Source organism: Rattus rattus, chromosome 5, assembly GCF_011064425.1.
Source record: "Rattus rattus isolate New Zealand chromosome 5, Rrattus_CSIRO_v1, whole genome shotgun sequence".
NCBI classification, from domain to species: Eukaryota; Metazoa; Chordata; class Mammalia; order Rodentia; family Muridae; genus Rattus; species Rattus rattus.
The window spans coordinates 19826655-19854187 of record NC_046158.1 but is presented as its reverse complement, the minus strand read 5'-3'; the positions used below and the strand labels follow the sequence as shown (position 1 = coordinate 19854187).

General features: G+C 37.7%; 1 protein-coding gene across 1 annotated transcript in view; it reads right to left on the bottom strand.

The window, feature by feature from the left end:
• The window catches only part of LOC116900137 (low-density lipoprotein receptor-related protein 1B-like), a 324045-nt gene that overhangs the window by 293320 nt on the left and 3192 nt on the right, over window positions 1-27533 (bottom strand). The gene's annotated exons all lie outside the window — the stretch shown is intronic.

Sequence of the window (27533 nt, the reverse complement as noted above, 5' to 3'; positions counted from 1 at the left end):
CTATATTGAATAAGTAGGGAGAGAGTGGGCAGCCTTGTTTAGTCCCTGATTTTAGTGGGATTGCTTTAAGTTTCTCTCCATTTAGTTTAATGTTAGCAACTGGTTTGCTGTATATGGCTTTTACTATGTTTAGGTATGGGCCTTGAATTCCTATTCTTTCCAGGACTTTTATCATGAAGGGGTGTTGAAGTTTGTCAAATGCTTTCTCAGCATCTAATGAAATGATCATGTGGTTTTGTTCTTTCAGTTTGTTTATATAATGGATCATGTTGATGGTTTTCCATATATTAAACCATCCCTGCATGCCTGGGATGAAGCCTACTTGATCTTGGTGGATGATTGTTTTGATGGGCTCTTGGATTCGGTTTGCCAGAATTTTATTGAGTATTTTTGCATCAATATTCATAAGGGAAATTGGTCTGAAGTTCTCTTTCTTTGTTGGGTCTTTGTGTGGTTTAGGTATAAGAGTAATTGTAGCTTCATAGAAGGAGTTCGGTAGTGCTCCATCTTTTTCAGTTTTGTGGAATAGTTTGGATAGTAGTGCTATGAGGTCTTCTATGAAGGTCTGATAGAATTCTGCACTAAACCCGTCTGGACCTGGGCTCTTTTTGGTTGGGAGACCTGTTGTGGTATCTCTTAACCATAAGATTTTTGTTCTTATTTTATAACTATAATTTTATTGTTATGAATCATATTGTCAATATCTTTGTTTTTGATGGTCTTAGGCAACTTCTGTGAATGGGGTCATGACCCACATTTGAGAAGCACTCACCTTGACAAATGACAAGTCTCAGATTTTAAAAGAACAATTATAAATTTATCCACAAGTTTAAGGAATCTTAAAAAAGGCACAAAGAAATAGGTCAATAAAATTTAAGATAATATGGTTGGCCCAGGGAGTGGCACTATTATGAGTTATGGTCCTGTTGGAGTAGGTGTGTCACTGTGGATGTGCTTCAAGATCCTTAGCCTAGCTGCCTGGAAGTGATTCTTCTGCTAGTAGCCTTCAGATGAAGATATAGAACTGTCAGCTCTGCCTGAACCATGCCTGCCTAGATATTACCATGTTCTGACTTTGATGATAATAGATTGAATATCTGAATCTATAAGCCAGCCCCCATTCAATGTTGTCCTTTGTAAGAATTGCTTTGGACATGGTTTCTGTTCCAATAATACATTATTGGCCTCAATTCTCAAAACAAAAGCTACAGACTGGCTGAGCACATCAAGAAACAAATTTTCCATGTCTTTTGTCTACAAGAAATATATCTTAACATTAAAGATCGGTATCATCTGAGGGTAAAAAGATTGAGAGAAGTACTCAAGTCAAGCAGGACCAAGAAGCAAGCAGGCATCACTATTTGCAGATGAATGATACTATACACATGGAATCACAAAGGTTCTCTCACAGAAGTGGTCAACAATTTTTAGCAATGTAGCAGGATACTATATCAACTTGAAAATACAATAACATTTTTATACTGATGAAAAATTTGAGCCTGACAATAACCAAAGCGATGAGAAAAAAATGTAACTTATAAGTACTTGATGTTCTAGAAAATCTTCATATCTTGAGGAATAATTTATTGAAGTTTTATGTTATAAAATGAATATAACAAGAAGCAGGGCATGTAGGAATGTGGCCAATTCCTGGAAGATGGCCAATTAGTACTTTAGAACCTCTGATCTACCTTTCTAATTGTGGTCAGTAGGAACTCCCTAACTTATACAAGCATAATCTCAAAAATGAGACAGATTCTTCTCCCATGATACAAATAGGTAATATTTAAATTTAAGATGCATATTTTTTTTATCTAAAAATGCTTTTATATACTTTGTATTCATAAAATATTTCCAAAATATGTTTTAAAAATTATCACACATAGTTTGGCCAAAAGAAAGAAAACACTACATCAGCATTTGCATACTTATTTATTTGTTCAATGAATATTTATGGAATGTGCTGTTCATTCCACACATGGAGAAAATAAACAAAACTAACAAAATAGTTATTTTTCAAGAGAATCATTATACTGCGAATAGGAAATGTTTTTCTGAGTTTGAGTACTCTAAAACCTGGTTCCAAGCCAGTGGCATTATTATGGAGAACAGGCAGCCTTTCTAGAAGAAGTATCAGTGGGGTTGGCTTTATAACAATATCAACTAAGCTGACTACCCAGAGCTCCCAGAGACTAAACCACCAACCAAAGACTACACATGGAGGGATCCATGGCTCCAGCTGCATATGTAGCAGAGGATGGCCTTATCTGGCATCAATGGCAGGGAAGGCCCTTGATCCTGTGGAGACTTGATGCCCCATTGTAGGGAGAATGCTAGAGGGATCAGGCAAGAGTAAGTGAGTAGGTGGAGGAGCCCCCTCACTGAGACAGAGGGGAGGGGAGAGGGAGGGCTTGGATGGGGATTTAAGGAAGGGTAAGCAGGAAGGAGGATATCATCTGAAACGTAAACAAATAGAATGATTAATGAAAGAAGGAATTTATAGCCTTGTCTTATCTCCTATGTGCTCTCTCTGCTTCTTGCTTGCAGTTGAAGATGTGTTCTCTCAGGCTCCTACCCTCACCACATTCCTGGTTTTTACTCCCTATCATATCTGCCTATCATGGTGGACTGGTCTCTCTGGAACCAAACAAACCTTTTTTTCTTTTTTTTTAGATTTATTTATTGTATATAAGTACACTGTAGCTGTCTTCATGCGTGCACACCAGAAGAGGGCATCAGATCTCATTACAGATGGTTGTGAGCCACCATGTGGTTGCTGGGATTTGAACTCAGGATCTCTGTAAGAACAGTCAGTCCTCTTAACCACTGAGCCATCTCTCCAGCCCCAAATCTTTCTCTTTCTAAATTGCTTCAATCATGGTATCTTATCACAACAGCAGAAAATAACTAGTAGAATAGTTGTTACCAAAATAGTGGCTGCTGCAATAAAGAACCTCATTATGCATTTATGTGTGTATGTATATATGTAAATAAATATGTATGTATGTATGTATGTTTGATGCTTGTTTTTTTAATGTGAAAGATTTTTTAATTTTAGATTTAAGACTCAGTTTTATTGCTATAAGAATTTTATAATCGCTCATTCCTGAAGACTGCAGTTCTGACAGTAATGCAGACTTACTCATGAGACTTCAAAAAGAAGAAAGCTGGGGTGCTACAATCCATTCATATGATATTTTGGCAAAGCAATTTGATGGCTTTTGTTCCTGTCCTAAGAACTGGCCTGGGGCTAAATTTAAAGTAGTAGACTATTTTCTTTGGCTAAGAAAATTTTAAGGTAGTACAACAGTGAATAAGTGGAATGATTTTTTTAAATAATTTCCTTTTTGGATGCCTGTCACAAACGACAACAAGTAGGTCAGATAGAAATACAAAATGTAAAAGTTCAGAGAGAAACTGAGCACTAGGAAGCTTAATGTTATAGTCAAAGCATGTGCTGCAACTAAGGCTATAATTGTTAAAGAGATTAGCATTATTAAGGAGAGACCTCTTGCTCTTCAGTGAAACAAAAGAAATGGTTCACTCAGGGCAAGACTTCAGTTTGATAAGCTTCCAACTTGTGAATGTGAGCCTAAGGACTTTCAGCTTCTTGAAAGTTACTGAACATAAAAACTGTTGGGGAAACCCTTGGTCCTGCTAAGACTGAACCTCCAGTGAACGTGATTGTTGGGGGGAGGGCGGCAATGGGGGGAGGATGGTGAGGGGAACACCCATAAAAAAGGGGAGTGGGAGGGATTAGGGGAATGTTGGCCCGTAAACCCGGAAAGGGAATAACACTCAAAATTAACAAAAGAAAAACTCAAGTTAAAAAAAAAAAAAAAAAAAAAAAAAAAAAACTGTTGCTGATGTGATTCAAGGGAGTCCTGGATTCTGCTTCCAGGAGTCAGTGGAGCCAGCCAATGTGTGGCAAGGACAGTCCTGCGTCAAGGTCCTGAAAAGGCAGCTGAAGCTGTGCAAGTTAAACTTAGTTTACGATGGAGATTCTAAGATGTGGGTCGTGCCAGATTTGTGACACATCTGCCAAGGGAGTGAACCCACAAGAGAGATGTGTGTTCCAGATAGCAAAGCTGGAGGGGCAGAGACATGAAGCCCTTTGATAACAACATCCAACTACAGGACTTTCTGCATAACTTGCTGGGTTTTATTCCAGCTTTGATGCAGTATTTCTTCACTATACTGTCATCTTCTCTTTCGGAAATGAAATGAATATTCTCTGACATTATATGTTGGGATGATGTAATTTGCTTTTTAAAAATTTTTACAGGGGGTGGTGGTCACAATTAAGAAATGTCCTTGAGTCTCAAAAGAGACTTTGGCATATGAACTGTTGAGAATGGTAAAGAGCTGTGGGACTTGTGAATTCAGACTAAATATATTCCGTATTTAAACATGACCAAGAGCATGTGGGGACGGTGGAGAGGAATGTTGTGTCAAAGAGTTGTTTTTCTAAAACATGGATATTTGCACACTTAGTTCCCATTTGGTAGCACAATTTAGGGACGGTGCGCAAACTTGCTGGAGAATACATGACTGTGTGTGGACTTTGAGAGTTTAGAATTTCTCTGCTTCCTCTTTACTCTGCTCCTTGCTTGCTGCTGAGGCCCTGATCTCTCAGCTACTCGCCTCTGCACCCGTGCCGGTTGGTTGCTTATGTGTCTGTGCTGTGAGGAAACGTTATAGTTTATTTTGAGGGGTGTTAGGAATTGGTTCAAACTCGATCTGCTGATTCCTCCATATGGGAACAACCCAATGGCTTAGACATAAAAATGCCACTAGCCCAAACTTTTGCTAAAATTAGACAATAAATCCTGTTGGTTATGGAATCCTTAAGATTGTTCATGCCTTCATTTATATGTCAGGAATGAAATTTATTACATTTGTTATTGATCAAATTAATCCATAAAAAGACATTTATCTTTCACCTGCTCAAACAAGGAGTGAAAATTCATCCTTAAATGAAGGACTGTACCTTGCACAGTCCACACAAATATCTTTTTTTTCCCATCTTTATTAAATTGGGTATTTCTTATTTACATTTCAAATCTTATTCCCTTTCCTGGTTTCCAGGCCAACATCCCCTATCTCTTCCCCCTCCCCTTCCGTATTGGTGTTCCCCTCCCCATCCAACCCCCATTACCATCCTCCCCACAAAATCCCACTCACTGGGGGTCCAGCCTTGGCAAGACTAAGGGTTCCCCTTCCACTGGTGCCCCTACTAGTCTATTCATTGCTATCTATGCAGTTGGAGCCCAGTGTCAGTCCATGTATAGTCTTTGGGTAGTGGCTTAGTCCCTGGAAACTATCTTAATAGGACTAAGATTGTGGTTAAGAGATTTATGACAAAATATACAGCTTTCACAAAATTCATCCTCAGGACCCTGAAATGACCTGCTGTTCCAGCCAACTATCTCCCGAAACTGTTTCCAAAATATCTTCAGGAATAACTGATGATCCCAGATGCTCTTGCTTCTCCCAAACTTTCATATTGATCCAGTCAGAACTCTGGTCAAATCCTAAGCCTTCTAAATATACAAAGAATGAATAATAAATGCTAAAGCTAGTTTTCTTAAATCTAACCAATTTTACTAATTTTTCTATCCCATCCCATGCCTTCAAAGAACTTCTTGTCACCCTTATTCAGCAGAAAGACATTAGAGAGAGTTGTCATCCTGATCCCTTGGGTTTGAATGTCTGATAATTGTTATTTTATAAATTATAGATAAGTTGTCATATTAAGAGATAATTTGGAAATGCTAATAATTTTGAACGGGGGAAATAAATGATTACTAAATTTATTCTTAAGCAAAACATTATATAGTTAAAATCTTACATTAATAGAAATCATTATAATTGATACAAATTGAAGGTATAATTTTATTTTGGTACAGAATTTATAGAGTGATGAAGATTTAAGGTTTTCCTTGGTATAGTTTTATTATATTGACACAAAATTTTAAATTAATATTTTTACTAATAGATAGGTATTGTACATATGCAACTCATTTAAGAATATAAGGCTTAGACTCAGTCCTTCTAATAACAAACTATTTAGGATGATTAAGTAACACAAGTTAAGGCCTGATAATAAACTAAGGGTTATTTTATATTATATCATATTATTTTATATTAAGGTGCTTTCTACAATATTCAAATAGAAGTAGCTAATAGCTAAAAATAGTCAAGGTTGAACAATTCAGATATATTTTATGTAAATACATAGTCTTCATAAACATCAGAAAACTATAGAATATGGCATGTAATATTAATTAATTATTAAAGATCATTTGACTAGTGACATGTTTGCTCTAGACAGTACCCCATTCTTGGTTCAAAGAAGAAATTGAGTATCAAAACCTCCATGTGGTAAACAAGCCACTGGACAAAAATTACCCTATTCATTTACAGAAAAAAATAAAGTATTGTCCAAGAAAGGACACACAATGCAAGATAGTCAACAGTTCAGCTCTACCAAGACAGAGTAAACAAGTCCTTCATAATTCCTCCTTCATTTCAACATCTGTCAGATGGTGCTGGGCCAGAAGACAGAAGACTAATGAGCGCTCCAATATCTTGAGGAATGATAAACTGTCCAGATAGTCAGCTGTCTCTTCCAATTTTTACATTTTGAAAGCAATGCTTTGTGCTTCCTATATATTCTAATATTAATTTGTTCTCAGATTACTGATGGGGTTAGAGACTATATTCTCATAATCAAAAACTATTTAACATTGAGGAAAATCATGTAGAAAGGATAGTTTTCAGATGGTAATACAAGTTAAAGTCAAAACATAATTCAAGTACAAAATTGTAACCTCTTAAATCAGAATAAATAATAGAGAACCTTAATTGACAAATATGATGGACTAGATGCTAATTAATGTATCGTACTTTTAAATTTACATAATTGTTATGGCTATGCTCAATTTGTACCTAAGAGACGTTTTAAAAATTTGGACAGAAAGTGTGAGATGCTGAGAATTGGTCCTAATACTTTGTCTTATTTTGACTCATAAAGCTGCCTCCAGCTGGCTTTAATTACTACTAATAAAGAATTGCCACACAGCCAATGGCTATGTAAAAGAATGAAGGCAGGACTTCTAGATTGCTTGGGTAATAGACTGAGAGAGAGGGGAAGAAGAAGAGAATCACCATGATGGGGAAACAGAAAGATGAAACTTAAAAGCCAGCCAGCCCTGGGGTCATTTCCATGATTGGGTTTGGAATAACAGAGATGAAATATAGATTTTAAAAGATGTTAAAATAGGAATGCCAGAGGGAAATATTTGCTAACCATGGGGAAATTTAGAAATACCCACTCCTTGAACTAGTCAAGGCATATCAAAATTAGCTGGCATGTAAATGTCTTTCATTGGTGAATCCAGAGAAATCTTGGGTAGGTGGAGCCTGCGTGTGACCCTCCAAGAACCAAAGCAGTTTAACTAGTTCACCACTACAAAGGGGATACTATTCCTTTGGAAATGGAAGCTCAAACACATTCTTGCTTCTCAAGTTTTCTTGGTCATTGAATTATACCACAACTACAGAAAGGTAACTGATACTTTAGGCAAGGCAGACACTAAACAAATACTGATGAAGTTTTCTGGAAGTGAAAACTCACAGGAATATACAAAAATGTAAGTGTAAGGAAGAAGGTTTCTTAGAATGAACAAAAACAAAAGATAGAAATGTAGCCTTTGAGAGGAGGAAAGCAATCAACTGTGTGTCTAATGTTTTAACCTTAAAATTGGGTTAAAAGAATGCGACCTTGACCAAGATGGCGGTACGGCAAAAGTATTAAAGAGGTCAGATATATGGAATCTGATCCTTTTAAAATAAGTATATGGATATATTGAGCATTCAATTTAATATTATATTAAATCAAGGGTTGAATAGTCATGGTAAAATCTTAGAAACCTCTGAATTCATGTACTTTTTTAGAAGTCAGAAAATAGGGAGTGGTTTAAAATCTAAGTCATAATATAAGATGACCTAGGGAGTCAAGTAAGGAAGGAAATACAGTGACAGGAAAGAAAAAAACAAAAGCAAATAATGTTAAAAAAACAAAAAGAGTTCAGAAAAGTAACTGGAGGAAACTTCCAAGAAGTTTAGAATATAATTTCAATTTAAGGTGGTACGGTATAGTTGAGAGGGAATTCAAAGAAGACTAAAGATCAATAATTGATTAAAAAAATGGCAACTACAGATAATAATGTTGAACTTAATAATATTGAAATATCCATAAAATTAAGTTCAAGAAAGAAGGAGAATGACTATAAACTTCAGAATTATTCTTATTATTAAAAAAGCAATTTGTACACTACTTGGAGGAAAACATGGCAATAAAGAGATTTTTTTCCCCACTTATCTTTACAGAACATTAATTGGAAAGATCTAGGACAGACTAAAGTACTAGTGAGTTCATCGTTGTGCCTGAAGCCTAATGTTGTTTTCCTTGTTTCCTTTTATCAGTTAAAGTGTTTCTTGTCTAAGATTAAGATCTTCAATCAAACTTAAATTGATTTTGTGTAGGGAAAAGATATATGTATCTAATTTTATTTTTCTGAAGGTACATATTCAAATTTGCTGATACCTTTAGTTGAGAGTGCTATCTTTTTCCAGCTCAAATTTTTACACCGTTGTCAAACACCTGGTGTCCATACTCGTCTGTGTTTACCTGCGGGCCTTCTGTTCTGTTTCATTAGTTTTTATGTCTGTTTATGTGCCAATATCCTGCTGTCTTTCTCATCATGGCTTTGTAATCTGTAATACAGTCTGAGTTTAGTAATATGGTATCTCTGGCTGGATTTATACTTCTTTGGCTGTGTGTTTCTTTTGGGATTTTTCCCTTTGTTCTCTGAAGATTGTCATTAGAATTTTGATAGAAATTGAACTGGCAGTTAAACTACTTTGGTTGTATAGACATTTTCACAATAGTAATGTGATAAACTAGTAGCATAGAAAGTTTCCCACCATTTATTGTCCTCAAATATTTTGTCAGTGCCATATGCTAAAGCATGATCAGGTATTTGGGTTGGGGAAAAGGACTAAAGCCCTGAGTGCTCATGGGAAAACAGCAACCTCAGAAAGAATGAGGTGGGAGGAGCCTACAGAATATATTAGAGACCTGAAAGGTGAGCTACTCTCAGGACTCTAACAGAGGGACCTTAGATGAAATGTCCTAGAGTGGGAAGAGGGAACTTGTAGAGCGCACCTCCAGCAGAAAGCAGGGCCTCGAGTGAGGGATGCGGTTGCCATCTCACAGTAAAAAAACTCTGACCATAATTGTTTCTATCTCAAAAAACTGCAGGGACAAAAATGGAGAAGGTCCTAAGGAAAAGGAGGTCCAGCTACAGGCCCAAAGGAACTCAAAAGGAAGCTCCAAGGCCTGATACTCTTTCTGAGGCTATGGAGTGTTCACAAAAAGGATCCTATAACTACTGCCCTCCAAGAGACCCAACAAGCAGCTGGCAGAGTCAGATGCAGATATTTACACCGAACAATGGACAGAGGCTGCTGACCCCTGTGTTTGAATTAGGGAAAAGCTGGAAGAATCTGAGGAAGAAGGCGACCTTGTAAGAGGACCAGTAGTCTCAATTAACCTGAATGCCTGAGATCTCTCAGACACTGGGTCACCAACCAGGAAGCCTACACCAGCTGAGAAGAGATCTCCAACGCATATACAGCAGAGGATTACTGGGTCTGGGTTTAGTCAGAGAAGATGCACCTAACCTCCAAGAGACTGGAGGCCCCAGTGAGTGGGGAGGTTTTGGGGGAGGGGGTAGGAGGGTGGTGAAATTCTTGTGGAGACAGGGGTGGGAGGGGGAGGTATGGGATGTGGAAAAGTCAGAGGGTGAACTGGGAGGGGAATAAAAACTGGAGTCTAAAAACAAAAAAGATTAAATAAAATTTGGAGTCTAAAAAAACAGGTTAAATAAAATTAAAACAAACAAACAAACAAAACCAAAATAAAACAAAACAAAACAAGATGTAACAATAGCAAGAAGGGTATACTGTGAGTTCAAGTATACAGTAGTCAAAGTCCTGGGCAGTAGAGCCTATGAATAACTACAACAGTTTATGTTTGAAAATGACATATAGAACTATATGCCTCTATAAACAAATAAAAATAATATCACAAATCAAATAAGAGAATACTAGAGGGTACTACATAAAGCTAAACATGAAATATGAGTTCTGGGTCTACGCAGAATCTGAGATTAACGAACATGGACTGAGAAAGTTTTATTTTTATCCCATGTACTTTCACAAGGATATGCAAAATAAAATCATATCGGAATAAGGAGAAGAAAGGTGGTACTTGAAACTCATTGGAAGAGAGAAAAAGGGAAGGCCATTTAAACCATTTTGGTTTTCCTGACAGGGCCTCCTATAGATGTAAACATACAACCTGAATTGAGGATCACAGTTTTCTACTTTACTATTATGGAGACAGATTAAGCACTGTAAGCATTAAATGCTACACCAAACAAACTTCTGGGCAGATTTTCAGTAATTTAATAGTATAGTGTCCCAAACATCAGAAGACCATTTAGGTACAATTTAGCTAATAATTGGGGCAGAATTCTATTTTCTGAAAGGCACTATCAAAATCAGTACTTTGTGGGTCTTATTGCTAGGAAGAATGCTTTCATGCATTTAGAAATAAAATCAATGCAACAGATTTCCTCCTTTAAAAATTGAAAAGACTGTAGGCGGATGACTAGAGAGAATATCGTGATATTAATCATCCCAGTTCTGGATGGAGCAGAGAGAGAAATGCCATAGGGGCATTCTCTAACTAATATTATTACTCTAGCTTTTTTTCCCTCAACTCTGTTGATTGCAATTTATACAAGTTATGCCTTGAAGACTTTCTAAAGAAAAATTATCTTTCTTAGATAAAAGACAGTTACTCTACTTTTCAAGCTTCAATGTTTTTATCCTCCTAAGGATTTACGTAATTTTATAGTTTAAAATTTTAATGAATAAAAAATAAATATATTATGTAAATATGTGTATTTTAGCATCATTTATTTAATAATGTATCATTTTCTCTATTGTTATTCATTTACAAGGATTTAGCACAATGTATTTTTACTGTGTTTGCTATCTTATTCAAACTTCGCCAGGAAATGTCCCCTTACCATAACCACAAAATTTGGTATTCTCTTTTATTCAAGTCCAGCATGTGCAATTGTGTTACACAAATACTCTTATATGTGTGACTATCTACTGGAGAATGGTTTTCTGAGCAGAAACCAAACCCATTGAGAAAACTGTTTTTCCCTTTCCTGGAAGCTGTAAATTTCTGTTGTCTCTTCAGCTTGTGATGACACTTCCTGCTCATGTCCACTACAATGCTAGCTTTGATCTAACTTAAAGTTGTACAGGTCTTGTGCATGATTTCACTGCCACATCATGAGTTCATATTTGTAACTTTCCTTCTGTGTCCTAAAGCACTGTTTCTTATAGTCATTTACCGCCCTCATGTCTTAAAGTTTTTTTCTGTTCCCTCTTCCGCAATGATCCCCTACCCTTAAAGAAGATGGTGTGATACAGATAAACAATTTAGGGTTAACTTTGCACAGTCATTCATTCTCTATGACTTGGCAGTTGTAGGTTTCTGTGTTAATTACCATCTGCTGCAAACAGAAGCATTTTTGATGAGGGTTGATATAAAAGGCTTCTGTGAATAAAAAGCCCTAAAGATTCTACCAGAAGTCCCTTTAATTTGCTGGATATATTTATCAATATTGCCAAATGCAAAATTAATGCATAAAAATTGGTAACCTTGCAATATACAAATAAAAGAGTGAAAAGAAATTGAGAAAACTCTCATTTATAGTAGCCTCAAAAATATGCACTAGATTAAACTTAATCAGGACACCGAAAGAAAGATGTGTACAATGAGAATTTTAATACTCTGAAGAATTAGAGGAAGATAATTAGAAAACAGAAAGATATCATGCTCAGAGATTGGTTGTACTAATATAGCAAAAAGGCCATTTATCAAAGCTATTTACCAATTTAAGTAAATTGTCTCAAAGGTCCAATATGATTTCTCACAGAAATTGAAATGATATTTAAATTTCGTCTGTAAACACAAAAGATCTTGTATACATAAATCAATCCAAAACAATGTAACAATTGAAGGAAGTACCATTATACCTGATTTCAAACTATATGGGTAAGGCATGGTAGTAAATAAAGCTTAGGATAGGCAAAAAAAAACCACATTGATAAATGGAATATGGGACTCACATATAAGCTCAGACATGATCAGCTACCTGATTTTTAAAAAGATTTATTTCTATGTCTGTGTGCTTGCATGTATGTATGTGTACTCCAAGAGAGTACTGCCCAATGAGGCCAGAGGAGGCTATCAGATTCTCAGGAACTGGAGTTACAGAGGGTCGTTAGTTAACATAATTTCTGGGAAACAAATCTTGGTTTCCTAGATTTCTCCAAATGCAACAAGAGCTCTTAAGTGATCCATTTCTCCAGTCTCAAAACAATCCAAAACAAAATAAATAAAAAGCAAACCCAAACAAATAAACAAAAACAAAAACAAAACAAAAAACCCCCACCTGATTATTGACAAAGGGGCCATCAATAGCCATTGGAAAAAAGACTGCATCTTTAGCAAATGCTGCTGGTCAAACTGAACAGCTGCATGTAAAAGAATGCAACCAGATCCCAACCTCTTACCTGGCTCAAACTTCAAATGGACCAAGTACCTGATGAAGATCTGATACTCTTACTGTGATAGTGGTGTAAGTAGGAAATGTGTTTAAAATTATTGGCATAGGAAAAGACTTTCTGAAAAGGATCCTAGTAACATGCATTTATGTCACCAATTAATAAATGAAGCTACATGAAATCATAGAACTTCTGCACAGCAAAGGTCACCATCATTCAAGTGAAAAGACAGCCAGCAGCATGGGATAACATCTCTACCAGATATACATCTGAAAGATGGTAATTATTAAGAATATACAAAGAATGAAAGGAAAAAAAAAGCAATGAAAAAAAAAACAGAAAGAACATTAAAATGGGTTATGGAACTAAACAGTTTCCAAAAATTCCAAACAACTAGGAACTGTTAAAGAACGTTCGTCAACTGTAGGCACAGGTAAGTTTACGTTAATTCTAATTTGAGATTTGATCCTCCCCTTGTCATAGATATAGGATCAAAATGGTGAATGATGATAAATACTTGTAAAGAAGCAGGGAAAGAGGATGATTTATTTACTATTAGGATGAGTGTAAATTGATGTAGTCAATGTGGAAAAAAGTGTGGCAGTTCCTCAAAACTTTGGAAGTAGTTCTATCACATGAAAGGGCAATGCTATAGATGAGGCATGTAACATGTAACTGAAGGACCTCCATCTTTAGTTACCGAGATACCTGCTCATCCATGGTCATTGTTCCTCCATGAACAATAGCTTTCCATTTCCACAATAGTTTCCCATGTCTGAAATAGAAACATCCTAGAATCTCATTAGCTAAGGTGGGAATAATGAAAATGATGTACTTTTACACAATGCAATATTATCCCGGTGTTAGAAAAATATTTTAGAAACTATTAAACTCGTAGGAAAATTAAAGGAACTGGAAACATTTATTCTGAGAGAGTTACTTCAGAACCAGAAAGCCAAAGTTGCATGCTTTCTTTAATTTGTGCATGTTACTTTTGACGCTTCAGATATGTGTGCTTCATTTGGAATAATCTTAGAGGACAGGAAATTAGAAAAAGGCTGTGGAGGTATTGCTAGTAACAGGAAATTGAAATAGTATTGTAAATGGGGATGGGGAATAGTGGAATGGGGAGGATTAAATAGGGGATAGAAGATCAGGGTGGAGGATGGGGTATAGAGACTAATAATGAACATTAAATCCTTTTGAAAATAAGTCATAAAGGAGCCTACTACTGTGGATGCTTCCTCAAATATAGGAACACATATGAAACACTTTGCCCTGTAATGAGACAATGATGTGCCGACTAGACACCACATGCTAGCAATAACTATCCCCAAGGCCAGGAATGGGTAAGCTCTTTTGTAAATGTTAAAAAGTGGGATCATATAGACTCAGGAACATTAATGGGTATTGCCAATGTTCCTAAGCATCTCTATTGCTGAAGACATCACATAGGTAATTCAAAGAAAATAGAGAAATCAAATGTGTTCTGACCTAGAAGCTAAGTCCCTCCTAGCTAGCTTTCAGAGTGGTAGAAGGTGTTATTGAAGGGAAACAGTAGTCATCAGTCATGCCCAGCTGTGAACCAGTGACTTACCATTATGACTGACCTTCTCAGATGAGCCCAGTAGTGTGGTAGTGGTTCTTCCATCAAAGGAGGAACCAACTAATTTGATCAGGTTCATATACAATACTACAAGTTGAAGCCCTATATAGTGACAGAGAATCTGTGGCTAGAAAATTTTCTCAGTGCCAAGGGAAGACATAATAGTATTCTTTTGCTAATTGGGCAGAGTATTCAACATATTCTTAATGACTTATCAATGTACCAATGAACTTTTTATCTCTCAGTCACTGTCATTTTTATAAACGTAAATATTTCGCTTTTTGTCATTATACATAAATTGTTTCTAACATTAAAAATAGACAACTATAGACGACTATAATAAAGTTTAATTTATTAAACTTTCTAATTTGAGGATGAGGATTTTATAATGATTTGTCAGCTATTATACAAAAAAGCTATTTTAGGAATATAAAGAAGGTTGTACTAGCATGCTGTTGATAAAAACAAAGCTTATTTATTCCTGGATCTATAGCTAATAAATCTATCATTTTTCCATGTCAGAAAAAGCCCCCAGGTTAGTTGCAGAGAGAAAGATTTTGGACGCTAATGAGGGATGTGCTTTGTGTCATGGGAAATACTTTTTTAAACTATGAGTAAATCAAAGGAGTGATAACACACTCTCCTAAGATCAACTCATCTTGCTCTTCCTCATTTTCCTCGCAATTTTGTTGCTGATTAAAATATAGACATGAGCGAGACTATGAAGATGATGATGTATTCCAGGCGATAAGAAAAACAAAAAGAAACAATAAAAAAATTCATGAGGAGTTATTATGTTCTCTGCTGTTCTACTCTTGAGCAGCTTTTAGATAGGAACATTAAGAAACGACATTCAGTTGGGAACCAATGATGATCCTGGAAATTTTCACTCATTCCATCTTATAAAATTTAATTTACAAAGTCATGGTGGTGCAGATACCATATGTAACAGAAATAATTCTTTTTTTTTTTTATTAACTTGAATAGTTCTTATATACATTTCGAGTGTTATTCCCTTTCCCGGTTTCGGGCAAACATCCCCCTCCCCCCCACTTCCTTATGGGTGTTCCCTCCCCACCCTCCCCCCATTGCCGCCCTCCCCCAACAGTCTAGTTCACTGGGGGTTCAGTCTTAGCAGGACCCAGGGCTTCCCCTTCCACTGGTGCTCTTACTAGGATATTCATTGCTACCTATGAGGTCAGAGTCCAGGGTCAGTCCATGTATAGTCTTTTAGGTAGTGGCTTAGTCCCTGGAAGCTCTGGTTGCTTGGCATTGTTGTACATATGGGGTCTCGAGCCCCTTCAAGCTCTTCCAGTTCTTTCTCTGATTCCTTCAACGGGGTCCTATTCTCAGTTCAGTGGTTTGCTGCTGGCATTCGCCTCTGTATTTGCTGTATTTTGGCTGTGTCTCTCAGGAGCGATCTACACTTCTGCACTTCTTTGCTTCATCCATCTTGTCTAATTGGGTGGCTGTATATATATGGGCCACATGTGGGGCAGGCTCTGAGTGGATGTTCCTTCAGTCTCTGTTTTAATCTTTGCCTCTCTCTTCCCTGCCAAGGGTATTCTTGTTCCCCTTTTAAAGAAGGAGTGAAGCATTCACATTTTGATCATCCGTCTTGAGTTTCATTTGTTCTAGGCATCTAGGGTAATTCAAGCATTTGGGCTAATAGCCACTTATCAATGAGTGCATACCATGTATGTCTTTCTGTGATTGGGTTAGCTCACTCAGGATGATATTTTCCAGTTCCAACCATTTGCCTACGAATTTCATAAAGTCGTTGTTTTTGATAGCTGAGTAATATTCCATTGTGTAGATGTACCACATTTTCTGTATCCATTCCTCTGTTGAAGGGCATCTGGGTTCTTTCCAGCTTCTGGCTATTATAAATAAGGCTGCGATGAACATAGTGGAGCACGTGTCTTTTTTATATGTTGGGGCATCTTTTGGGTATATGCCAAGCTGGATCCTCAGGCAGTTCAATGTCCAATTTTCTCCAGACTGATTTCCAGAATGGTTGTACCAGTCTGCAACCCCACCAACAATGGAGGAGTGTTCCTCTTTCTCCTCATCCTCGCCAGCATTTGGTGTCACCTGAGTTTTTGATCTTAGCCATTCTCACTGGTGTGAGGTGAAATCTCAGGGTTGTTTTGATTTGCATTTCCCTGATGACTAAAGATGTTGAACATTTCTTTAGGTGTTTCTCAGCCATTTGGCATTCCTCAGCTGTGAATTCTTTGTTTAGCTCTGAACCCCATTTTTTAATAGGGTTATTTGTCTCCCTGTGGTCTAACTTTTTGAGTTCTTTGTATATTTTGGATATAAGGCCTCTATCTGTTGTAGGATTGGTAAAGATCTTTTCCCAATCTGTTGGTTGCCGTTTTGTCCTAACCACAGTGTCCTTTGCCTTACAGAAGCTTTGCAGTTTTATGAGATCCCATTTGTCGATTCTTGATCTTAGAGCATAAGCCATTGGTGTTTTTTGTTCAGGAAATTTTTTCCAGTGCCCATGTGTTCCAGATGCTTCCCTAGTTTTTCTTCTATTAGTTTGAGTGTGTCTGGTTTGATGTGGAGGTCCTTGATCCACTTGGAATTAAGCTTTGTACAGGGTGATAAGCATGGATCGATCTGCATTCTTCTATATGTTGACCTCCAGTTGAACCAGCACCATTTGCTGAACATGCTATCTTTTTTCCATTGGATAGATTTGGCTCCTTTGTCAAAAATCAAGTGACCATAGGTGTGTGGGTTCATTTCTGGGTCTTCAATTCTGTTCCACTGGTCTATCTGTCTGTCTCTGTACCAATACCATGCAGTTTTTATAACTATTGCTCTGTAATACTGCTTGAGTTCAGGGATAGTGATTCCCCCTGAAGTCCTTTTATTGTTGAGGATAGTTTTAGCTATCCTGGGTTTTTTGTTATTCCAGATGAATTTGCAAATTGTTCTGTCTAACTCTGAAGAACTGGATTGGTATTTTGATGGGGATTGCATTGAATCTGTAGATCGCTTTTGGCAGAATGGCCATTTTTACTATATTAATCCTGCCAATCCATGAGCATGGGAGATCTTTCCATCTTCTGAGGTCTTCTTCAATTTCTTTCTTCAGAGTCTTGAAGTTCTTGTTGTACAAATCTTTTACTTGCTTGGTTAAAGTCACAATCGAGGTACTTTTTATATTATTTGGGTCTATTATGAAGGGTGTCGTTTCCCTAATTTCTTTCTCGGCTTGTTTTTCTTTTTTGTAGAGGAAGGCTACTGATTTATTTGAGTTAATTTTATACCCAGCCACTTTGCTGAAGTTGTTTATCAGCTTTAGTAGTTCTCTGGAACTTTTGGGATCACTTAAATATACTATCATATCATCTGCAAATAGTGATATTTTGACTTCTTCTTTTCCATCTGTATCCCTTGACCTCCTTTTTTTGTTGTCTGATTGCTCTGGCTAGAACTTCAAGAACTATATTGAATAAGTAGGAGAGAGTGGGCAGCCTTGTCTAGTCCCTGATTTTAGTGGGATTGCTTCAAGTTTCTCTCCATTTAGTTTAATGTTAGCCACTGGTTTGCTGTTTATGGCTTTTACTATGTTTAGGTATGGGCCTTGGATTCCTATTCTTTCCAGGACTTTTATCATGAAGGGGTGTTGAATTTTGTCAAATGCTTTCTCAGCATCTAATGAAATGATCATGTGGTTTTGTTCTTTCAGTTTGTTTATATAATGGATCACGTTGATGGTTTTCCGTATATTAAACCATCCCTGAATGCCTGGGATGAAGCCTACTTGATCATGGTGGATGATTGTTTTGATGTGCTCTTGGATTCGGTTTGCCAGAATTTTGTTGAGTATTTTTGCGTCGATATTCATAAGAGAAATTGGTCTGAAATGTTCTTTCTTTGTTGGGTCTTTGTGTGGCTTAGGTATAAGAGTAATTGTGGCTTCATAGAAGGAATTTGGTAGCACTCCATCTGTTTCAATTTTGTGGGATAGTTTGGATAGTATTGGTATGAGGTCTTCTATGAAGGTCTGATAGAATTCTGCACTAAACCTGTCTGGACCTGGGCTCTTTTTGGTTGGGAGACCTTTAATGACTGCTTCTATTTCCTTAGGAGTTATGGGGTTGTTTAACTGGTTTATCTGTTCCTGATTTAACTTCGGTACCTAGTATCTGTCTAGGAAATTGTCCATTTCCTGTAGATTTTCAAGTTTTGTTGAACATAGGCTTTTATAGTAAGATCTGATGATTTTTTGAATTTCCTCTGAATCTGTAGTTATGTCTCCCTTTTCATTTCTGATTTTGTTTATTTGGACACACTCTCTGTGTCCTCTCGTTAGTCTGGCTAGGGTTTATCTATCTTGTTGATTTTCTCAAAGAACCAACTTTTGGTTCTGTTGATTCTTTCTATGGTCCTTTTTGTTTCTACTTGGTTGATTTCAGCTCTGAGTTTGATTATTTCCTGCCTTCTACTCCTCCTGGGTGTATTTGCTTCTTTTTGTTCTAGAGCTTTTAGGTGTGCTGTCAAGCTGCTGACATATGCTCTTTCCTGTTTCTTTCTGCAGGCACTCAGCGCTATGAGTTTTCCTCTTAGCACAGCTTTCATTGTGTCCCATAAGTTTGGGTATGTTGTATCTTCATTTTCATTAAATTCTAAAAAGTCTTTAATTTCTTTCTTTATTTCTTCCTTGACCAGGTTATCATTGAGTAGAGCATTGTTCAATTTCCATGTATATGTGAGCATTCTTCCCTTATTGTTATTGAAGACCAGCTTTAGGCCGTGGTGGTCCGATAGCACGCTTGGGATTATTTCTATCTTTCTGTACCTGTTGAGGCCTGTTTTTTGACCAATTATATGGTCAATTTTGGAGAAAGTACCATGAGGAGCTGAGAAGAAGGTATATCCTTTTGCTTTAGGGTAGAACGTTCTATAAATATCCGTTAAGTCCATTTGGCTCATGACTTCTCTTAGTCTGTCTATGTCTCTGTTTAATTTCTGTTTCCATGATCTGTCCATTGATGACAGTGGGGTGTTTAAATCTCCTACTATTATTGTGTGAGGTGCAATGTGTTTTTGAGCTTTAGTAAGTTTCTTTTTTATGTAGGTGCCCTTGTATTTGGGGCATAGATATTTAGGATTGAGAGTTCATCTTGGTGGATTTTTCCTTTGATGAATATAAAGTGTCCTTCCTTATCTTTTTGATGACTTTTAGTTGAAAATTGATTTTATTTGATATTAGAATGGCTACTCCAGCTTGCTTCTTCCTACCATTTGCTTGGAAAGTTGTTTTCCAGCCTTTCACTCTGAGGTAGTGTCTGTCTTTGTCTCTGAGGTGTGTTTCCTGTAGGCAGCAGAATGCAGGGTCCTCGTTATGTATCCAGTTTGTTAATCTATGTCTTTTTATTGGGGAGTTGAGGGCCATTGATGTTGAGAGATATTAAGGAATAGTGATTATTGCTTCCTGTTATATTCATATTTGGATGTGAGGTTATGTTTGTGTGCTTTTCTTCTCTTTGTTTTGTTGCCAAGGCGATTAGTTTCTTGCCTCTTCTAGGGTATAGCTTGCCTCCTTATGTTGGTCTTTACCATTTATTATCCTTTGTAGTGCTGGATTTGTAGAAAGATATTGTGTAAATTTGGTTTTGTCATGGAATATCTTGGTTTCTCCATCTATGTTAATTGAGAGTTTTGCAGGATACAGTAGCCTGGGCTGGCATTTGTGTTCTCTTAGGGTCTGTATGACATCAGTCCAGGATCTTCTGGCCTTCATAGTTTCTGGCGAAAAGTCTGGTGTGATTCTGATAGGTCTGCCTTTATATGTTACTTGACCTTTTTCCCTTACTGCTTTTAATATTCTTTTTCTTTATTTTGTGCATTTGGTGTTTTGACTATTATGTGATGGGAGGTGTTTATTTTCTGGTCCAATCTATTTGGAGTTCTGTAGGCTTCTTGTATGCCTATGGGTATCTCTTTTTTAGGTTAGGAAGTTTTCTTCTATGATTTTTGTTGAAGATATTTACTGGTCCTTTGAGCTGGGGAGTCTTCTATACCTATTATCCTTAGGTTTGATCTTCTCATTGAGTCCTGGATTTCCTGTATGTTTTGGACCAGTAGCTTTTTTCTGCTTTACATTATCTTTGACAGTTGAGTCAATGATTTCTATGGAATCTTCTGCTCCTGAGATTCTCTCTTCCATCTCTTGTATTCTGTTGGTGAAGCTTGTATCTACAGCTCCTTGTCTCTTCTTTTGGTTTTCTATATCCAGGGTTATTTCCATGTGTTCTTTCTTGATTGCTTCTATTTCCATTTTTAATTCCTTCAACTGTTTGATTGTGTTTTCCTGGAATTCTTTCAGGGATTTTTGCAATTCCTCTCTGTAGGCTTCTACTTGTTTATTAATGTTTTCCTGTGTTTCTCTAAGGGAGTTCTTCACGTCTTTCTTGAAGTCTTCCAGCATCATGATCAAATATGATTTTGAAACTAGATCTTGCTTTTCTGGTGTGTTTGGATATTCCATGTTTGTTTTGGTGGGAGAATTGGGCTCCGATGATGTCATGTAGTCTTGGTTTCTGTTGCTTGGGTTCCTGCGCTTGCCTCTCGCCATCAGATTATCTCTAGTGTTACTTTGTTCTGCTATTTCTGACAGTGGCTAGACTGTCATATAAGCCTGTGTGTCAGGAGTGCTGTAGACCTGTTTTACTGTTTTCTTTCAGCCAGTTATGGGGACAGAGTGTTCTGCTTTCGTGCGTGTAGTTTTTCCCCCTCTACAGGTCTTCAGCTGTTCCTGTGGGCCTGTGTCTTGAGTTCACCAGGCAGGTCACTTGCATCAGAAAAGTTGGTCTTACCTGTGGTCCCGAGGCTCACGTTCGCTAGCGGGGTGCTGCCCACGGGCTCTCCGTGGTGGCAGCAACCAGGAAGATCTGCGCCGCCCCTTCCGGGAGCCTCCGTGCACCAGGGTTCCAGATGGCCTCTGGTGTTTTCCTCTGGCATCCGAGATGTGTGTGCAGAGAGCAGTCTCTTCTGGTTTCCCAGGCGTGTCTGCCTCTCTGAAGGCTTAGCTCTCCCTCCCACGGGATTTGGGTGCAGAGAACTGTTTATCCGGTCTGTTTCCTTCAGGTTCCGGCTGTGTCTCAGGCAGGGGTCCTGCTGATCCTGGGCCCTCTCCCACGGGAGCCCAGAGGCCTTATACAGTTTCCTCTTGGGCCAGGGATGTGGGCAGGGGTAGGCAGTGTTGGTGGTCTCTTCTGCTCTGCAGCCTCAGGAGTGCCCACCTGACCAGGCGGTGAGGTCTCTCTCCCACGGGTTCTGGGAGCAGAGCGAAATAATTCTTTATATTAAAGAAACATCTTCTATGTTGAGACAACCCACTTAGGATTTCAGACATGTAGGCAAATTCTAGAATTTCCACAGGGTAGAGCTTCTCATAGCAAAGCTTCATTGGAGAGAGGAAAGTTCATTTGCTGCAGACACTCCTTAGGTTACATACAGTCCTTCTAACATTTCTGGGTTTCCTGAAATGTGGGGATGTCATATCCAAGGAACCAAGACAATGTGGCTCAAACCACCCTGAGGCCAATACCACTCTAAAATTATAGTCAGTCCTGTATAATATGGCAAAATGGCAAAATACCTAATTTTTTTTTTACAGTTGCACCCAAGGTTTTGTTTCTCTTCTTATTTAGTTTCAACACCATCATATCCCTCATCTTGATTCACTGACACATCAATAGAAGATGTACCAAGTGCATAATCTTTTCAAAGTACTGAGAAATTTTCCTGTCACTAGCTATTTATTATATGTTTTGTATGACACATAGGGAACAACAAACCAAATTACTTTTCTTTGGCAGTTGACTGGGATCACTCCTGGCTAAGGACACTTCATATTTCATCTTGTCACCAAATGCCAATCATATATACAGGTCACCAAAAGGACCTTTTCAAGGAGCAAATAGTCCAGATGCAACAATGAACCAACCGACTGACCTTTCCCAAGAAGCTCTTTTGAGATATGCAGTAGTCTGTGTCATTAGTTTCATAAGGAACTTTTAATGTGTGTGAGTTTTTAAAACTAACTTTAGAAGAATGCTTTAATAACTGAACTGCAAGCAACACTGAGGGAGACAATTCTCTCCTTTACAGGACCCCACCTGCTGGTCATGAAACAGAGGCAGCCCTGATATCAATGCTGCTTAATTATCCAACCACAAACACCTTATTACAGAATCAAGAGATGTTAAATTATTTCCGTGGTTTTAATTTGGAAGACGTGAAGCTACAGTTTTAATTTCTTTCTCTCTTACTTTTTTCTTCCATATCGTAGTGATGGAAACAGCACGGAGCATAGGTATAATGTTTTCTCAGCTCTGTTTAGTGATGCACTTCCTTGCAGGAAACTAAAATAAGACTTCACATACCTAACGATGTCTTTTTTTTTTTTTTAATCTCATTCCAGCTTCTTTTGTTTTTTCCCTAAGTCAGTGAACAACAAAAGTAAAAGACAAGCACTTCCCTTGTCAGCTTTGAAAACATATGTGCTGCTAACCTATACAGATTGAGTCGGTTATATAATTAAGAACGCACACGCACACACACACACACACACACATACCACATACCCACACACCACACCACACCATATCACACATACCACACACACACACACACACACACACACACACACACACACACACACACACACACCATATCTCACATATGAAGCAGATAATTAATGATTTGAAAAACCATGAAAAGGGCATGGATTTGAAAGCCAGCAAGAAGGGGGATGTGGCAGGGTCTAAAGAGAAAAAAGGTTAAGTGGGAAGTTATGTAATAGTATTATAATTTGAAAAAATACAAAATAATAATTTTTAAAGAGCAACAAAAGAATCTTGAAGCCAGTCAGTAGTACACATTTCCTAAGTCTCTATCTGCCCCACTCATTAAAAGAAGAATACTCATCCAGACTTTGCCTTCATGGTAATAAACATAAAATCAATGTAGGGCTCTCAATCTTGCCGGTGCTTCAGGACAATCAGTAGAACTCTGTTGTTCAAGCTTCTGCTTTCAAAAAGTGGTTAGGACACTGAACAAACTGACCACCAAGGCTGAATTTATCAAAAATATTGTTACGCTTTCTCCATTGCTGGAATTGATATTTTGTGAGCCCACCTGATATCCTAAGTTCAAGTTTGCTCATATTTATACCTTTTTTTTTTCTTTTCTTTTTTTCGGAGCTGGGGACCGAACCCAGGGCCTTGCGCTTACTAGGCAAGCACTCTTCCACTGAGCCAAATCCCCAACCCATATTTATACCTTTTTATATCAAAGTTAATTTAAATCACTTAACAAAAAAGATACATGTAGCAAGTAAAATTTCAAATTTCAAACCAAACGAGTCATCGTCAAAATTCTATTTGCGAAATGAAACATCAAAATATTCAGGAAATTTTACTGGGTAGCTCTAAATGATGGTTTGGAGCTCAGTCTTTGATTAGACAATTTTTAGCTCTTAATGCAAATTGCATTGTAGTCATAAATAGTAGTTCACCTCATTTACTTTTAGTATGACTCGTCTAGTAATACAGTATTATTACAATCTTCACATCTGATGTTACTTTACAAATGTAAATTCAAAAAGAAATTCCTTCTTTTTGAGTTAAGTATTGAACAGTACCAAGTTATGACTGCAGAGGTTTGCCTATAAAAATTTTCAAGTCTAAAATGTTTAATTACATATAGTTACACTTAACGAGATGGACACAGAATGTAAAATGTTTGGGGTAAATCCTCCATTTCTTGAATTAAGCTTCTTGCTTAATATTGTTCCCTTTCATCTTTATCACAAAGCCTATGATTCCCCCCTCTCTTGATTAAGCATGTTTTAGAAAGATGTTCTTAAGGCTTGTAAATTTTACTTGTGCCCAGGTATGATGCTATAAAGATGAGATAACCAATCAAATGTATTAATTTACCTAATTATTATCGTTTGAAAATAGGACTATACAGGCTTGCCTTGGAGTGACTAGTTAAAATGCTATAACATTAATTCATATTGAAACTTTAGCACCTTTATAAGAATCTTGAAAGACACTTAACTGCATGTACCTATGAAGAAACTCTGTCTTCCAGAGCATTCTCTCTCTTCTTATTTTTCTTTCCATAATAATCTTTTTATTCACTTAACATCCCAATCACAGGACCCTTCTCCTCTTCTCTCAGTCCCACCCATACAAATCCCAAAACCCTGCTGCCCACTGCTTCCTGCCCTTTGCCTCTGAGAAGGGGAAGCCCTTATTGAATATCACTCCATCCTGGTCCCAGAAGAACTAAACACATCCTCTCCCCCAACCAGACAGTCCAGGTAGGAGAAGGGATTTAAATGGCAGGCAAGAGAGTCAGACATTCCCAACTCCAATTGTTAGGAACCCACATGAAGACCAAACTGCACATCTGCTACAAATGTGGAGGGGGCCTCAGGCCAGCCTCTGTATGCTCTTTGGCTGGTTGTTCAGTCTCCGAGACTCCATGGGCTCATGTTAGTTGACTCTGTAGGTCTTCTTTTTGTGTCCCTGTCTTTTCAAGCCCATGCAATTCTATCACCCACTCTCCAATGCTAAATTCCACAGACCTAAAGAAACAGGGTGATAAGGAGGGCCCAAGGGAGGAAGTGTGAATCTCACTCAGAAGGGGACTATCAGAGGTGGCTGGAGAGAGGAAACTGGGTGGGAGTGGGCATGAGTAGAGGAATGATGATGGGGATCAGTTGAGGGAGAGAGGAGCAAAAGAGGGCTGGCAGTGAGAATGGAAATCAGAGGGGGGCGTCTCTGGTGCTAGCTGGAGACCTGGGAGGAAGGGAATCTACAAAAGTCTATGGGAGTGACCCTAGCTGATATTTCTACCACTGGGAGGAAAAGAGACTGAAGTGGCTGTATGTTCTATCCAGGAAGGAGGGAGACATCAACCCACCCACCAGACAAACCTTCAATGCAAAGTTTGTCCTACCTACAAGACATGCAGGGATAAAGGTGGAGCAGAGACTGAGGAATGGCCAACCAATGACTGGCCCAACTTGAGACTCATCCCATGGGAGAGATACAACCTCTGACACTACTAATTATGCTCTGCTATGTTTGCAGACAGGAACATAGTATAACTGTCTCCTAAGGTGCTTCATCCAGCAGCTAATGGAGGCAGACACAGAGACTTAGAACCAAACATGAGGTGAAGCTCAGGCAGTCTTGTGGAAAAGTGGGACACAGCACTGTGAAATACAGTTCTCTGTAACACCCTCCTCCTTAGTCTGGTTCTAGCTAAGCTCTTCATCATTTGGCCTTGATAGTTGTATATTTCCCTAATCTCTGGAAAATGTTTCACAATATTTTTCTTAAAGTTGGGCATTAACTTGAAGTGTATGTATAACCAAAAACAACTGTTTTCTTTGGCTCATGTGCCATAAAAGTGAGAAAACTAAAACAGACTGATTTTTTTTCCTGAATTGTGCAAATGTATGGAATCAAATATTCAGGTGACCTTCAAAAGTAGTTGCCCTTTCATACAGACTTAGGACCATATCATTAGTAGTTCATTTCCTTCAAATTTTAAGTCAGAACCCTATCTCCATAGCAACTGTTTATTTTTCAAACTCTGTAGGCAGATATTGTCTTCAAGCTAAGGGCACAGAGGTGATTTGTATATTCCATTATCAGCTCCAGAGTCATCACCTTTCCTTGATACAGTGTGACATTACCATGTACCACCCTTCTCCAGTCACATCCTATTACTGTCAGATAAGCTTCTTCTGTAGAAAGGGGAGCAGTGTTTTCATGAGTCAGATTTGTGACATTTCATTCCCCCTCAGTATCTTTAATATTGTGTGACTCAATAGAGACAGCATAATACAGTATATTAATATGTTGAATCAGGACTCTTAAATGAAATCAACACAGAACATGGCTTAATGGTTTTAAAGATCTAAATTAACACACCAAAATAATTAGAACCTTGTATATGAAGTTGATAATTCAAAGGACAAAAATCCCAAATATTGAATGAGGTTCTCTTTATGATTTGAATACACATTTTTTAAAAATAATTTGCATACTATCTCAAAGACATGGCAAAACACGTTATGAGGTCTATAAAAGAAGCAGCAGCAACTTACTGAGTTTCACATTTCCCTCTCATAATTTAGTACTTCCTAATAAAGGCTCAAGAGAGGTGGGAGGGCAGTCATTCCTTTCTCATTATCTGAAATACTTTATATGAAAACAGACTTAAGAGGAATTAATCAGCCTAGGTGAAATATTGTCTATAATATTCCCGAGCTAATTCAGCAGCATAAGATGACAGTATCTTGTTGTTTCTAGTATATCCCCAAGATACTTGATAAACAATATTTACCAAGGATTTAATTCCTACTGAAAGCAATGTAGAAACTTAGAGCTTATTGGGCTGCAAGAAGCAATAAAAAAGAAGCATTTTTAAACATCAAATTTCAACATCAAAAGATTGATATGTTAATTTTATAATTTTGTTTTGAAGAATAAATTAATATTTTTCATTTGTACCCCTACATCTCCCCATCATTTCTTTTTCTGCCCTTCCATTTATGTTTACTTTCCTTTCCTATCTCTGAAATTAGAAAGATAAATGGTAAATCATATAGTAAGTAAGAAAGAAAATTGACACTAAACTGAATTAACCTCAAGTCGTAGGTCAGTGATGCTGGGAAAGCATATAGACCACACACACACACACACACACACACACACACACATTAAAATAGATAATGTTTGAGAGCATACACCTTTAAACAGAGTCTTCATGGAACATCCCTTTGAATGTTAACCTTGTGGCAGAGCCTTGTAAGAAAATGGAGGAGCCACATGATTTGGATAGCCAAGAGCATCACAGGCTGGAATGTGGAACGACTCAAGGCAAGACCAGTACAGTTGAAGAAGGAAAACAATTTCAGAGATAGACAACAGGAGAGGGAGGAGAAAGGACAGGGGCAGAGGCATGGGATTGGAAAGTCAAATGGTAAGTTAAAATGTTAGGTCCTCAATCCTTCCAGTAGCTCTCATACTCTCAGGAAGGGAAGAAGGTAATAACAGATTTTCAGTAAAAGAGAAGTGAGCTAGGTTTTAGGAGTCTATGTTACATGTGGAGTAGAAATTTTAGACTCAAGGCAAAAGCTCCCAGAACAGACTTA